This window comes from Ranitomeya variabilis, chromosome 2, assembly GCF_051348905.1.
Source record: "Ranitomeya variabilis isolate aRanVar5 chromosome 2, aRanVar5.hap1, whole genome shotgun sequence".
Taxonomy (NCBI): Eukaryota; Metazoa; Chordata; class Amphibia; order Anura; family Dendrobatidae; genus Ranitomeya; species Ranitomeya variabilis.
The window spans coordinates 1,062,528,410-1,062,542,763 of NC_135233.1; positions in this window are offsets into that span (position 1 = coordinate 1,062,528,410).

Here is a 14,354-nt window from a genome sequence, read left to right on the forward strand (position 1 = left end):
TTTTCTCCTCTCAAAACTGATGAAATGAACATCCTATATATTCCATTTTGTGTTAAGGGACTAACTGGGCTCCTCTGGGGCTGGGCATGGGCCTGACGAGACTCTGATTGGTGCATGGTTCCAGTAGGAGGAGACTTAGCTGGCGATAAAGGGATTTTTTTTTTTTTCACAAAAACATACCATCATGGTAAAAAGGAACATGGTTTTGGCAGTATGATTTTACACTTTTGTTTGTCAAGACTATTTACAGTTACTTTACATACGATTTCAGGAATAAATAATAATGCTCAGCCCTGACATCTTATCTTTGATTACTTCTCTACTGCCCTTGGACTATAAACATCTGGGAAGTCCACACTTTACACTTTTGACATCACTGCATATTAAGCAGCTTGCACAAGATCTTGGAGCTCTGGAGTTGGGAAGCTAGCTCTCAGACACAGCCAGACTCCCTCCAGCGCAGATAAACATGGCTTACTACCATGATTACCTTCTCCATCTCTGTAAACACATCACTGTGTGGGAGATTAGGTAGCACTGACAGTGCTTCCTCCTCCGGACTCAGTGGTCATGTGATCACTGGGGTATTGAGACAGCAGGAGCTGTGTTGTGAATTCCGTTCTTGGGCTCCATCCTGTGGTCATGAATGGTATTTTTGGGAGTTCTGCTCTTGGGCTCCCTCTGGTGGTTTCAAGTGGAACTTAGCAGCTGCTTTCACTAATCGGTGCCCTGGCCTTGTTATTTAACTGGGCTTTAGGCTGTAGTTGATGCCAGCTGTCAATGTTCCTTCCTGTGGATTCAGTCCTTTCCTGGAAGTTCTCTGTTGGCCAGTCCATTTCCGCTTAAGATAAGTTCTGCTAGTTTTTGGGTGTTTCCTGTTGTGAATTCCGTTCTCGGACTCCCTCCTGTGGTCATGAATGGTACTTTGGTTAGTTCTGCTCTTGGACTCCCTCTGGTGGCTTTGAGCGGAACTGCTGGTCTCTGAGGTTTGATTTCTCAGCTGACCTCGTTTACTGTTAGGCTGGCTTCCCTATTTAACTCTACTCAGATCGTTACTTCATGCCAGCTGTCAATGTATCAGTATTGGTTCAGATCTCTCTTGGACTTCTCTGAGGACCTGTCTACTCCAGAAGAAGCTAAGTCTTTGCTAGTTCATTTGTTGTTACTGCTTCCTGAATATATTTCTTAGTACTGCTAATTTCTAGTCCAGCTTGCTATCATGATATTCCCTTGCTAGCTGGAAGCTCTGGGGTGCAGAGTGGCACCTCCACACCGTGAGTCGGTGTGGGGAGTCTTTTTGCTTACTCTGCGTGTTTTTTTGTAGTCTTTTGTGCTGACCGCATAGTTCCCTTTTCTATCCTCTGACTGTTTAGTGAAGTCTGGCCTCCTTTGCTAAAACCTGTTTCATTCCTGTGTTTGTGACTTTCCTCTTAACTCACAGTCAATATATGTGGGGGGCTGCCTTTACCTTTGGGGAATTTCTCTGAGGCAAGGTTAGGCTCTATTTCTATCTTTAGGGGTAGTTAGCTCTTAGGCTGTGAAGAGGCGTCTAGGGAGAGTTAGGTACGTTCCACGGCTATTTCTAGTGTGTGTGATAGGAGTAGAGTTTGCGGTCAGCAGAGTTCCCACTTTCCCAGAGCTTGTTCCGATTACTAGTTTACTCATCAGGTCATTCCGTGTGCTCCTAACCACCAGGTCCATAACAGTTTCCCTGCCTATGACCTTTTGTTCAGTTTAAGTTATGTCTCTTTTGTCCAGCTTGTCATCATGAAATATTCCGGCTAGTTGGAAGCTCTGGGGTTGCAGATTTGCCCCTCCACACCGTGAGTCGGTGTGGAGGTTATTTTTGTAAACTCTGCGTGGACATTTAGTTTTTATACTGACCGCACAGTAGCCTTTTCTTTCTCTGTCTATTTAGATAGTAGTGGCCTCCTTTGCTAAAATCTAGTTTCATTTCTGAGTTTGTCATTTCCCTCTTCACTCACCGTCAATATTTGTGGGGGGCTATCTTTCCTTTGGGGGTTTCTCTGAGGCGAGATAGTTTTCCGTATCCATCTTCAGGGGTAGCTAGTTCTTAGGCTGTGAAGAGGTGTCTAGGCAGAGATAGGAACGCTCCACGGCTATTTCTAGTGTTGGTGTTAGGAGTAGGGATTGCGGTCAGTAAAGTTACCACCTCCTCAGAGCTAGTACATTATTTGTTTTACCCACTAGGTCATTTTAGTGCTGCTCCGTAATCACTAGGTCATATAGGTGATTACTGTCTGTAGAGCTGCCACCTCCTCTGAGCTTGTCCATGATTGGTTTTACCCACCAGGTCATCTCAGTACCACTCCGTAACCACCAGGTCATAACAGAGCTGCTGGGTTGCCAGACACTCTCCAGCGCAGATAAACATGGCTTACTACCATGATTACCTTCTCCATCTCTGTAAGCACAGCACTGTGTGATCAGATTAGGTAGCACTGACAGTGCTTCCTCCTCCAGACCCAGTGGTCATGTGATCATTGGGGTAGGGAGACAGCAGGAGCTGCTGGGTTGCCAGACACCCTCTTGCGCAGATAAACATGGCTTGTTACCATGATTACCTTCTCCATCTCTGTAAACACAGCACTGTGTGTACAGATTACGTAGCACTGACAGTGCTTCCTCCTCCGGACTCAGTGGTCATGTGATCATTGGGGTAGGGAGACAGCTGGAGCTGCTGGGTTGCCAGACACCCTCCAGCGCAGATAAACATGGCTTATTACCATGATTACCTTCTCCATCTCTGTAAGCACAGCACTGTGAAATTCCAGCCCAAGATAGAGGGGAAATTAGCAATAATAAAAAACTGAATAATATGATAAAATGTTTAAAATAAATGAAAAAAAAAAATGCATAAATAAAAAACATAACAAAACTAAAAACAAAAAGAACCCCCACTGGTCTAAATAGCTGTTTCTTAGGCTAAGTTCATATCACGTGTTTTTTTATGCTAAATTTCCGCTGTGTCTTACAGTACTAGCAAAACCTATGAGATTTCAGAAATCTCATGCACACAGCTTGTTTTTTGGTCGAGTATTTTTTGCTTTGCATGTTTTTTTGGACATAGAGCATGTTACTTCTTTCAGCATTTTTCACCCATTGACTTGAATGAGTCTTGAAAAACACACCTAAACTGTAAGTGTCAGGTTTTGCTTTGCTTTTTTATGCGCCAAAACCTGATTCTATAGAATAAGACTTTTTTCAACACTAAATTTTATCAACATGCATAAGAGACAAATATAGCATGCCAAAACCCTGCTAAAAAAAACAAGGAAAATGCTTTTTTCTGTAGCTTCTTTCCTGACAAGAGATCAGGTTTTGCTGGCGAAAAAAAATGCTGAAAAAAACGCCCAGTGTGAACATACCCTAAGGCTATGTGCGCACATTCAGTAATTGTTTGCAGAAATTTCTGCAAGGTTTCTGCATCTCTTGGCAGCAAAATCACTGCAGCAAAGACACGTGTTTTGTCGCGATTTTTGGTGCATTTTTGGCACGTTTTTGTTCAGCAATTAAGGCTTTTTTTAGCTAAATAAAGATATTAAAAAGTTTTGTGATGTAATTTCTTTGTTCAACACCACCTTTTTCAATCTGATGCAGTGGCATCAAGGTAATGGCATTAGGGCTTGGTGTCAGGAGCGGTCATTGGCACCTAGCCCTAGGCTTAGTAATGAATAAGTGTCAGCGACACCCTCATTACTAAGCTGATAAGAAAACACAAGCACACACTCAAACACACACACACATTGTCACCAGCCTATGTAGGAGCGTTAACAGAATAAACCTGCATAAGCTGTAACCAAACTGCAACTCTTAAATTAAAGAAAAAATATGTGGTTTCCCGCATAGTTTTCATAACCAGCAGAGCGAAAGCCGCCGGCTGAGAGCTGATGTTAACCCCTTAAGCCCCAAGGGTGGTTTGCACGTTAATGACCGGGCCAATTTTTACAATTCTGACCACAGTCCCTTTATGAGGTTATAACTCTGGAACGCTTCAACGGATCCTGATGATTCTGACAATGTTTTCTCATGACATATTGTACTTTATGATAGTGGTAAAACTTCTTTGATATTACCTGCGTTTATTTGTGAAAAAAATGGAAATTTGGCGAACATTTTGAAAATTTTGCAATTTTCCAAATTTGAATTTTTATGCCCTTAAATCACAGAGATATGTCACACAAAATACTTAATAAGTAACACGTTACTTCACATCAGCATAATTTTGGAACCAAATTTTTTTTATTAGGGAGTTATAAGGGTTAAAAGTTGACCAGCAATTTCTCATTTTACAACACCATTTTTTTTAGGGACCACATCTCATTTGAAGTCATTTTGAGGGGTCTATATGATAGAAAATAACCAAGTGTGACACCATTCTAAACATTGCACCCCTCAAGGTGCTCAAAACCACTTTCAAGAAGCTTATTAACCCTTCAGGTGTTTCACAGGAATTTTTGGAATGTTTAAATAAAAATTAACATTTAACTTTTTTTCATGCAAAGTTTACTTCAGCTCCAATTTGTTTTATTTTACCAAGGGTAACTGGAGAAAATGGACCCCAAAAGTTGTTGTACAATTTGTCTTGAGTATGCTGATACCCCATATGTGGGGGTAAACCACTGTTTGGACGCATGGCAGAGCTCGGAAGGGAAGGAGCGCCATTTGACTTTTCAATGCAAAATTGACTGGAATTGAGATGTGATGCCATGTTGCGTTTGGAGAGCCCCTGATGTGCCTAAACATTAAAATCCCCCACAAGTGACACCATTTTGGAATGTAGACCCACTAAGGAACTTATCTAGATGTGTGGTGAGCACTTTTACCCACCAAGTGATTCACAGAAGTTTATAATGCAGAGCTGTAAAAAATCATATTTTTTTCACAAAAATGATCTTTTCGCCCCCAATTTTTTATTTTCCCAACGGTAAGAGAAGAAATTGGACCCCAAAAGTTGTTGTGCAATTTGTCCTGAGTACGACGATACCCTATATGTGGGGGTAAACCACTGTTTGGGCGCATGGCAGAGCTCAGAAGGGAAGGAGCGCCGTTTGACTTTTCAATGCAAAATTTACTGGAATTGAGATGGGACGCCATGTTGAGTTTGGAGAGCCACTGATGTGCCTAAACATTGAAACCCCTCAAAATTGACACAATTTTGGAAATTAGACCCCCTATGGAACTTATCTAGATGTGTTGTGAGAGATTTGAACCGCCAAGTGTTTCACTACAGTTTATAACGCAGAGCCGTGAAAATAAAAATTATTTTTTTCCCACAAAAATTATTTTTTAGCCCCCAGTTTTGTATTTTCCCAAGGGTAACAGGAGAAATTTGACCCCAAAAGTTGTCCAATTTGTCCTGAGTACCCTGATACCCCATATGTGGGGGGGAACCACCGTTTGGGCGCATGGCAGAGCTCGGAAGGGAAGGAGCGCCATTTGGAATGCAGACTTAGATGGAATGGTCTGCAGGCATTACATTGCGTTTGCAGAGGCTCTAATGTGTTGTGAATTTGCTTTTTGGCTCCCTCTAGTGGTTACTAGTGATTTGACTCTGGGTATGTCAGTCATCCCTTGTATGCTCACCTGGGCCGTTAGTTCAGGGGTGTTGCTATATAAGCTCCCTGGACCTTCAGTTCAATGCCTGGCAACGTTGTAATCAGAGCTAATCTGTTGTGCTCTTGTCTACTGATCCTGGTTCCTGCTAGATTAAGCTAAGTCTGCTTTCTTGCTTTTTGCTATTTGTTTTTGTTTGCATTTTTGTCCAGCTTGTACATAATCTGTATCCTAACCTTGCTGGAAGCTCTAGGGAGGCTGGAGTTCTCCCCCCGGGCCGTTAGACGGTTCGGGGGTTCTTGAATTTCCAGTGTGGAATTTTGATAGGGTTTTTGTTGACCATATAAGTTATCTTACTACATTCTGCTATTAGTAAGTGGGCCTCTCTTTGCTAAACCTAGTTCATCTCTGTGTTTGTCATTTCCTCTTACCTCACCGTTATTATTTGTGGGGGGCTTGTATCCAACTTTTGGGGTCTATTATCTGGAGGCAAGAGAGGTCTTTGTTTTCCTCTTCTAGGGGTAGTTAGTCCTCCGGCTGGCGCGAGACATCTAGCGACCTACGTAGGCATGTTCCCCGGCTACTTCTAGTGTTGGCGTTAGGAGTAGATATATGGTCAACCCAGTTACCACTGCCCTATGAGCTCGATTTTTGTACTTCGCAGACTTACTTGTTCCTCTGAGACCCTCGCCATTGGGGTCATAACAGTTTGCCAGGCCAGTATTAAATGTTAAATGCATTGCAGAAGCGGGATTATAAGAAAGAAAATTCTGAGTTTTTTTTTTCTTTTTCTCATTTTTTTTTTTCTTTTCCCCTTTACCTCTGAGTGGCTTGTGTTTGCTGCAGACATGAATGTCCAGACCTTGATTACAGGTGTGGACCAGCTTACTGCTCGTGTGCAGGGCATACAAGATTATGTTATCAGAAATCCTATGTCAGAACCTAAGATACCGATTCCTGAACTGTTTTCCGGAGACCGATTTAAATTTAGAAATTTCAGGAATAATTGTAAATTGTTTTTGTCCCTGAGACCCTGTTCATCTGGAGACTCCGCTCAGCAAGTGAAAATTGTTATTTCTTTTTTACGGGGCGACCCTCAGGATTGGGCCTTCTCGCTGGCGCCAGGAGATCCGGCATTGGCTGATATTGATGCGTTTTTTCTGGCGCTCGGTTTGCTTTATGAGGAACCCAATCTTGAGATTCAGGCAGAAAAAGCCTTGCTGGCTATGTCTCAGGGCCAGGACGAGGCTGAAGTGTATTGCCAAAAATTTCGGAAATGGTCCGTGCTGACCCAGTGGAACGAGTGTGCATTGGCTGCAAATTTCAGAAATGGCCTTTCTGAAGCCATTAAGAATGTGATGGTGGGTTTTCCCATTCCCACAGGTCTGAATGATTCCATGGCCCTGGCAATTCAAATCGACCGGCGGTTGCGGGAGCGCAAAACCGCAAATTCCCTCATGGTGTTGTCTGAACAGGCACCTGATTTAATGCAATGTGATAGAATCCTGACTAGAAATGAGCGGAAAATTCATAGACGCCAGAATGGCTTGTGTTACTACTGTGGTGATTCTACACATGTTATCTCAGCTTGCTCTAAACGTCTTACTAGGGTTGTTAGTCCTGTCGCCATTTGTAATTTGCAACCTAAATTTATTCTATCTGTAACTTTGATTTGCTCACTGTCATCGTATCCTGTCATGGCGTTTGTAGACTCAGGTGCTGCCCTGAGTCTGATGGATCTGTCATTTGCCAAGCGCTGCGGTTTTGTTCTGGAGCCATTGGAAAATCCTATCCCTCTTAGGGGTATTGATGCTACGCCTTTGGCAAAAAATAAACCGCAGTTTTGGACACAGGTTACCATGTGCATGACTCCCGAACATCGGGAGGTAATACGTTTTCTTGTTCTGCATAAAATGCATGATTTGGTTGTTTTGGGTTTGCCATGGTTACAGACCCATAATCCAGTCTTGGACTGGAAGGCAATGTCGGTGTCAAGTTGGGGCTGCCATGGAATTCATGGAGATTCCCTGCCTGTGTCTATTGCTTCTTCTACGCCTTCGGAAGTTCCGGCGTATTTGTCTGATTATCAGGATGTCTTCAGCGAGTCTAAGTCCAGTGCACTGCCTCCTCATAGGGAATGTGACTGTGCAATAGATTTGATTCCTGGCAGTAAGTTTCCTAAGGGGAGACTGTTTAATTTGTCGGTACCTGAACATACCGCGATGCGTTCATATATCAAGGAGTCTCTTGAGAAGGGGCATATCCGTCCTTCTTCTTCCCCTCTTGGTGCGGGATTCTTTTTTGTGGCCAAAAAGGACGGATCTTTGAGGCCTTGTATTGACTATCGGCTTTTAAACAAGATCACTGTCAAATTTCAGTATCCTTTGCCGCTGTTGTCAGACTTGTTTGCCCGGATTAAAGGTGCCAAGTGGTTCACCAAGATAGACCTTCGTGGTGCGTACAACCTTGTGCGCATTAAGCAAGGCGATGAATGGAAAACCGCATTCAATACGCCCGAAGGTCATTTTGAGTACTTGGTGATGCCATTTGGGCTCTCTAATGCACCTTCAGTTTTTCAGTCCTTCATGCATGACATTTTCCGGAAGTATCTGGATAAATTTTTGATTGTTTATCTGGATGATATTCTGTTTTTTTCTGATGATTGGGACTCGCATGTGGAGCAGGTCAGGATGGTTTTTAAGATTTTGCGTGAAAATTCTTTGTTTGTTAAAGGCTCAAAGTGTCTCTTTGGTGTACAGAGGGTTCCCTTTTTGGGGTTCATTTTTTCCCCTTCTGCTGTGGAGATGGACCCAGTCAAGGTCCGAGCTATTTATGATTGGACTCAACCCTCGTCAGTTAAGAGTCTTCAGAAGTTCTTGGGTTTTGCTAACTTCTACCGTCGTTTTATCGCAAATTTTTCTAGCGTTGTTAAACCATTGACGGATATGACCAAGAAAGGCTCTGATGTGGCTAACTGGGCTCCTGCTGCCGTGGAGGCTTTCCAGGAGTTGAAACGCCGGTTTACTTCGGCGCCTGTTTTGTGCCAACCTGACACCTCACTTCCCTTTCAGGTGGAGGTGGATGCTTCGGAGATTGGGGCAGGGGCCGTTTTGTCGCAGAGAGGCCCTGGTTGCTCTACTATGAGACCTTGTGCCTTTTTCTCCAGGAAGTTTTCGCCGGCAGAGCGAAATTATGATGTGGGCAATCGGGAGTTGTTGGCCATGAAGTGGGCATTTGAGGAGTGGCGTCATTGGCTCGAGGGTGCTAAGCATCGTGTGGTGGTCTTGACTGATCACAAAAATCTGATGTATCTCGAATCTGCTAAACGCCTGAATCCTAGACAGGCCCGCTGGTCATTGTTTTTCTCCCGTTTTGACTTTGTGGTCTCGTATTTACCAGGTTCTAAGAATGTGAAGGCCGATGCTCTGTCTAGGAGCTTTGTGCCTGATGCTCCTGGAGTCGCTGAACCTGTGGGTATTCTTAAGGAAGGAGTTATCTTGTCAGCTATTTCTCCTGATCTGCGGCGTTTGTTGCAGAGATTTCAGGCTGGTAGGCCTGACTCTTGTCCATCTGACAGATTGTTTGTGCCTGCTAAATGGACCAGCAGAGTCATTTCCGAGGTTCATTCCTCAGTGTTGGCAGGGCACCCGGGAATTTTTGGCACCAGAGATCTGGTGGCCAGGTCCTTTTGGTGGCCTTCCTTGTCAAGGGATGTGCGGTCATTTGTGCAGTCCTGTGGAACTTGTGCTCGAGCTAAGCCTTGCTGTTCTCGTGCCAGCGGGTTGCTCTTGCCCTTGCCTGTCCTGAAGAGACCTTGGACACACATCTCTATGGATTTCATTTCTGATCTTCCGGTGTCTCAGGGCATGTCTGTCATCTGGGTGATATGTGATCGTTTCTCCAAGATGGTCCATTTGGTTCCTTTACCTAAGCTGCCCTCCTCTTCTGATCTGGTTCCTGTGTTCTTCCAGAACGTGGTTCGTTTGCACGGCATTCCTGAGAATATTGTGTTGGACAGAGGATCCCAGTTTGTTTCCAGGTTCTGGCGATCCTTTTGTGGTAGGATGGGCATTGATTTGTCGTTTTCGTCCGCTTTTCATCCCCAGACTAACGGACAAACGGAGCGAACTAATCAGACTCTGGAGGCTTATTTGAGGTGTTTTGTCTCTTCTGATCAGGATGATTGGGTGACCTTCTTGCCGTTGGCTGAATTTGCCCTTAATAATCGGGCTAGTTCCGCCACCTTGGTTTCGCCATTTTTCTGCAACTCTGGTTTCCATCCTCGTTTTTCCTCGGGACATGTGGAGCCTTCTGACTGTCCTGGGGTGGATTCTGTGGTGGATAGGTTGCAGCGGATCTGGAGTCATGTGGTGGACAACTTGAAGTTGTCACAGGAGAAGGCTCAGCGTTTTGCCAACCGCCGCCGCGGTGTGGGTCCCCGACTTCGCGTTGGGGATTTGGTATGGCTGTCTTCTCGATTTGTTCCTATGAAGGTCTCCTCTCCCAAATTTAAGCCTCGCTTCATTGGTCCTTACAAGATATTGGAAATCCTTAATCCTGTATCCTTTCGCCTGGATCTTCCGGTGTCGTTTGCCATTCACAACGTATTTCATAGGTCCTTGTTGCGGCGGTACGTTGTGCCTGTGGTCCCTTCTGCGGAGCCTCCTGCTCCGGTGTTGGTTGAGGGCGAGTTGGAGTACGTGGTGGAGAAGATCTTAGATTCTCGTCTCTCCAGGCGGAGGCTTCAGTACCTGGTCAAGTGGAAGGGCTATGGTCAGGAGGATAATTCCTGGGTGGTCGCCTCTGATGTGCATGCGTGTTGTGAATTTGCTTTTTGCTCCCTCTAGTGGTTACTAGTTTTTTGACTCTGGTTTTTCTGTCATTCCTTTTATCCGCACCTGGGTCGTTAGTTAGGGGTGTTGCTATATAAGCTCCCTGGACCTTCAGTTCTATGCCTGGCAACGTAGTTATCAGAGCTAGTCTGCTGTGCTCTTGTCTACTGATCCTGGTTCCAGTTATATCAGCTAAGTCTGCCTTTTGCTTTTTGCTATTTGTTTTGGTTTTGTATTTTTGTCCAGCTTGTTCCAAATCTGTGTCCTGACCTTTGCTGGAAGCTCTAGGGGGCTGGTGTTCTCCCCCCGGACCGTTAGACGGTTCGGGGGTTCTTGAATTTCCAGTGTGGATTTTGATAGGGTTTTTGTTGACCATATAAGTTACCTTTCTTTATTCTGCTATCAGTAAGCGGGCCTCTCTGTGCTAAACCTGGTTCATTTCTGTGTTTGTCATTTCCTCTTACCTCACCGTTATTATTTGTGGGGGGCTTCTATCCAGCTTTGGGGTCCCCTTCTCTGGAGGCAAGAAAGGTCTTTGTTTTCCTCTACTAGGGGTAGCTAGATTCTCCGGCTGGCGCGTGTCATCTAGAATCAACGTAGGAATGATCCCCGGCTACTGCTAGTGTTGGCGTTAGGAGTAGATATATGGTCAACCCAGTTACCACTGCCCTATGAGCTGGATTTTTGTATTCTGCAGACTTCCACGTTCCTCTGAGACCCTCGCCATTGGGGTCATAACACATGCGGCCGATTTGGTTCGTGCCTTTCACGCCGCTCATCCTGATCGCCCTGGTGGTCTTGGTGAGGGTTCGGTGACCCCTCATTAAGGGGGGGGTACTGTTGTGAATTTGCTTTTTGGCTCCCTCTAGTGGTTACTAGTGATTTGACTCTGGGTATGTCAGTCATCCCTTGTATGCTCACCTGGGCCGTTAGTTCAGGGGTGTTGCTATATAAGCTCCCTGGACCTTCAGTTCAATGCCTGGCAACGTTGTAATCAGAGCTAATCTGTTGTGCTCTTGTCTACTGATCCTGGTTCCTGCTAGATTAAGCTAAGTCTGCTTTCTTGCTTTTTGCTATTTGTTTTTGTTTGCATTTTTGTCCAGCTTGTACATAATCTGTATCCTAACCTTGCTGGAAGCTCTAGGGAGGCTGGAGTTCTCCCCCCGGGCCGTTAGACGGTTCGGGGGTTCTTGAATTTCCAGTGTGGAATTTTGATAGGGTTTTTGTTGACCATATAAGTTATCTTACTACATTCTGCTATTAGTAAGTGGGCCTCTCTTTGCTAAACCTAGTTCATCTCTGTGTTTGTCATTTCCTCTTACCTCACCGTTATTATTTGTGGGGGGCTTGTATCCAACTTTTGGGGTCTATTATCTGGAGGCAAGAGAGGTCTTTGTTTTCCTCTTCTAGGGGTAGTTAGTCCTCCGGCTGGCGCGAGAGATCTAGCGACCTACGTAGGCATGTTCCCCGGCTACTTCTAGTGTTGGCGTTAGGAGTAGATATATGGTCAACCCAGTTACCACTGCCCTATGAGCTGGATTTTTGTACTTCGCAGACTTACTTGTTCCTCTGAGACCCTCGCCATTGGGGTCATAACACTAATGTACCTAAACAGTAGAAACCCCCCACAAGTGACCCCATATTGGAAACTAGACCCCCCAAGGAACTTATCTAGATGTGTTGTGAGAACTTTGAACCCCCAAGTGTTTCACTACAGTTTGTAACGCAGAGCCGTGAAAATAAAAAATATTTTTTTTCCCACAAAAATGTTTTTTTTTAGCCCTCCCAATTTTTATTTTCCCAAGGGTAACAAGAGAAATTGGACCCCAAAAGTTGTTGTCCAATTTGTCCTGAGTATGCTGATACCCCATATGTTGGGGTAAACCCCTGTTTGGGCGCACGGCAGAGCTCAGAAGGAAAGGCTCACTGTTTTACTTTTTCAACTCAGAATTGGCTGGAATTGAGATCGGACGCCATGTTGCGTTTGGAGAGCCCCTGATGTGCCTAAACAGTGGAAACCCCCAATTCTAACTGAAACCCTAACCCTAGCCCCAACCCTAACCCTAACCCTAGCCCTAACCCTAGCCTTAACCCTAGCCCTAACCCTAGCCCTAAACCTAACCCTAGGCCTAATCCTAACCCTAGACCTAACCCTAGCCCTAACCCTAATGGGAAAATGGAAATAAATACATTTTTTTAATTTTATTATTTTTCCCTAACTAAGGGGGTGATGAAAGGGGTTTGATTTACTATTTATAGCGTTTTTTTAGCGGATTTTTATGATTGACAGCCGTCACAGACTAAAAGACGCTTTTTATTGCAAAAAATAGTTTTTGCGTCTCCTCATTTTGAGAGCTATAATTTTTCCATATTTTGGTCCACAGAGTCATGTGAGGTCTTGTCAGGGCCGGCATCAGCACCCGGCGCACCCGGGCAAGTGCCGGGGCCCTGACAAGACAGGGGGGCCCACTCACGCAGTCATAGATCCATCTGGCCGCTTTACCCTTTCCACCCTTTCAATTTGCGCTGCCTGGCACAAGCATCTTCTCAGTCAGTGCAGGGCCAGGCACATAGGGGTTAAGGACACAGCCAGCGTGACATTGTGGGTGGAGAGTTCTCCTGCTCTGCTCTGCTCTCCTGGCTGCTTGCAGTGCTGAACTAATCAGGCACAGGCAGATTCCGGACTGGAGGAGCTACTACCGGCACCTGAGTGAGTGCCATGCTATCGCTGTATATTCTGACAGTCTGGGTGACCTGGGGCGGCCATGGGCTGGGCGGCTGCAGCTGACACATATATATATACTACAGCAGCCGCCCAGCCCAGGCCCCCAGCACAGCCTGTATAGATACAGTGTATATAATATATATACAGGACAGGTGCTGGGGGCCTGGGCTGGGCGGCTGTTGAAGTATATACACTGCACAGTACCACTCCCCTGTATATATACACCGCACAGTACCTCTCCCCTGTATATATACACCGCACAGTACCTCTCCCCTGTATATATACACTGCACAGTACCTCTCCCCTGTATATATACACCGCACAGTACCTCTCCCCTGTATATATACACCGCACAGTACCTCTCCCCTGTATATATACACTGCACAGTACCTCTCCCCTGTATATATACACCGCACAGTACCTCTCCCCTGTATATATACACCGGACAGTACCTCTCCCCTGTATATATACACCGCACAGTACCTCTCCCCTGTATATATACACTGCACAGTACCTCTCCCCTGTATATACACACTGTACAGTACCACTCCTCCTGTCCTGTATATATACACTGCAGAATTTACAATAGCTTTCACTCATGTAAGAAGTGAAATCTGGCATTGTACTCTACCTATATTTCTCTGCTGTATCTGGGCATCATGAATCGTGGTATGTGTTAAAGGGGGGGGGGGCCCACTGAGACTCTTTCGCCCGGGGCCCTCAAAAACCTGGAGCCGGCCCTGGGTCTTGTATTTTGTGGGACGAGTTGACGTTTTTATTGGTAACATTTTCGGGCACGTGACATTTTTTGATAGCTTTTTATTCCAATTTTTGTGAGGCAGAATGACCAAAACCAGCTATTCATTAATTTCTTTTTGGGGGGTCGTTTATACCGTTCCACGTTTGGTAAAATTGATAAAGAAGTTTTATTCTTCGGGTCAGTACGATTACAGCGATACCTCATTTATATCATTCTTTTATGTTTTGACGCTTTTATGCAATAAAAACAATTTTATAGAAAAAAATAATTATTTTTGTATCGCTTTATTCTGATGACTATAACTTTTTTATTTTTTCGCTGATGATGCTGTATGGCAGCTCATTTTTTGTGGGACAAAATGACGTTTTCAGCGGTACCATGGTTATTTATATCTGTCTTTTTGATCGCTTGTTATTCCACTTTTTCTTCGGCGGTATGATAATAAAGCATTTTTTGCCTC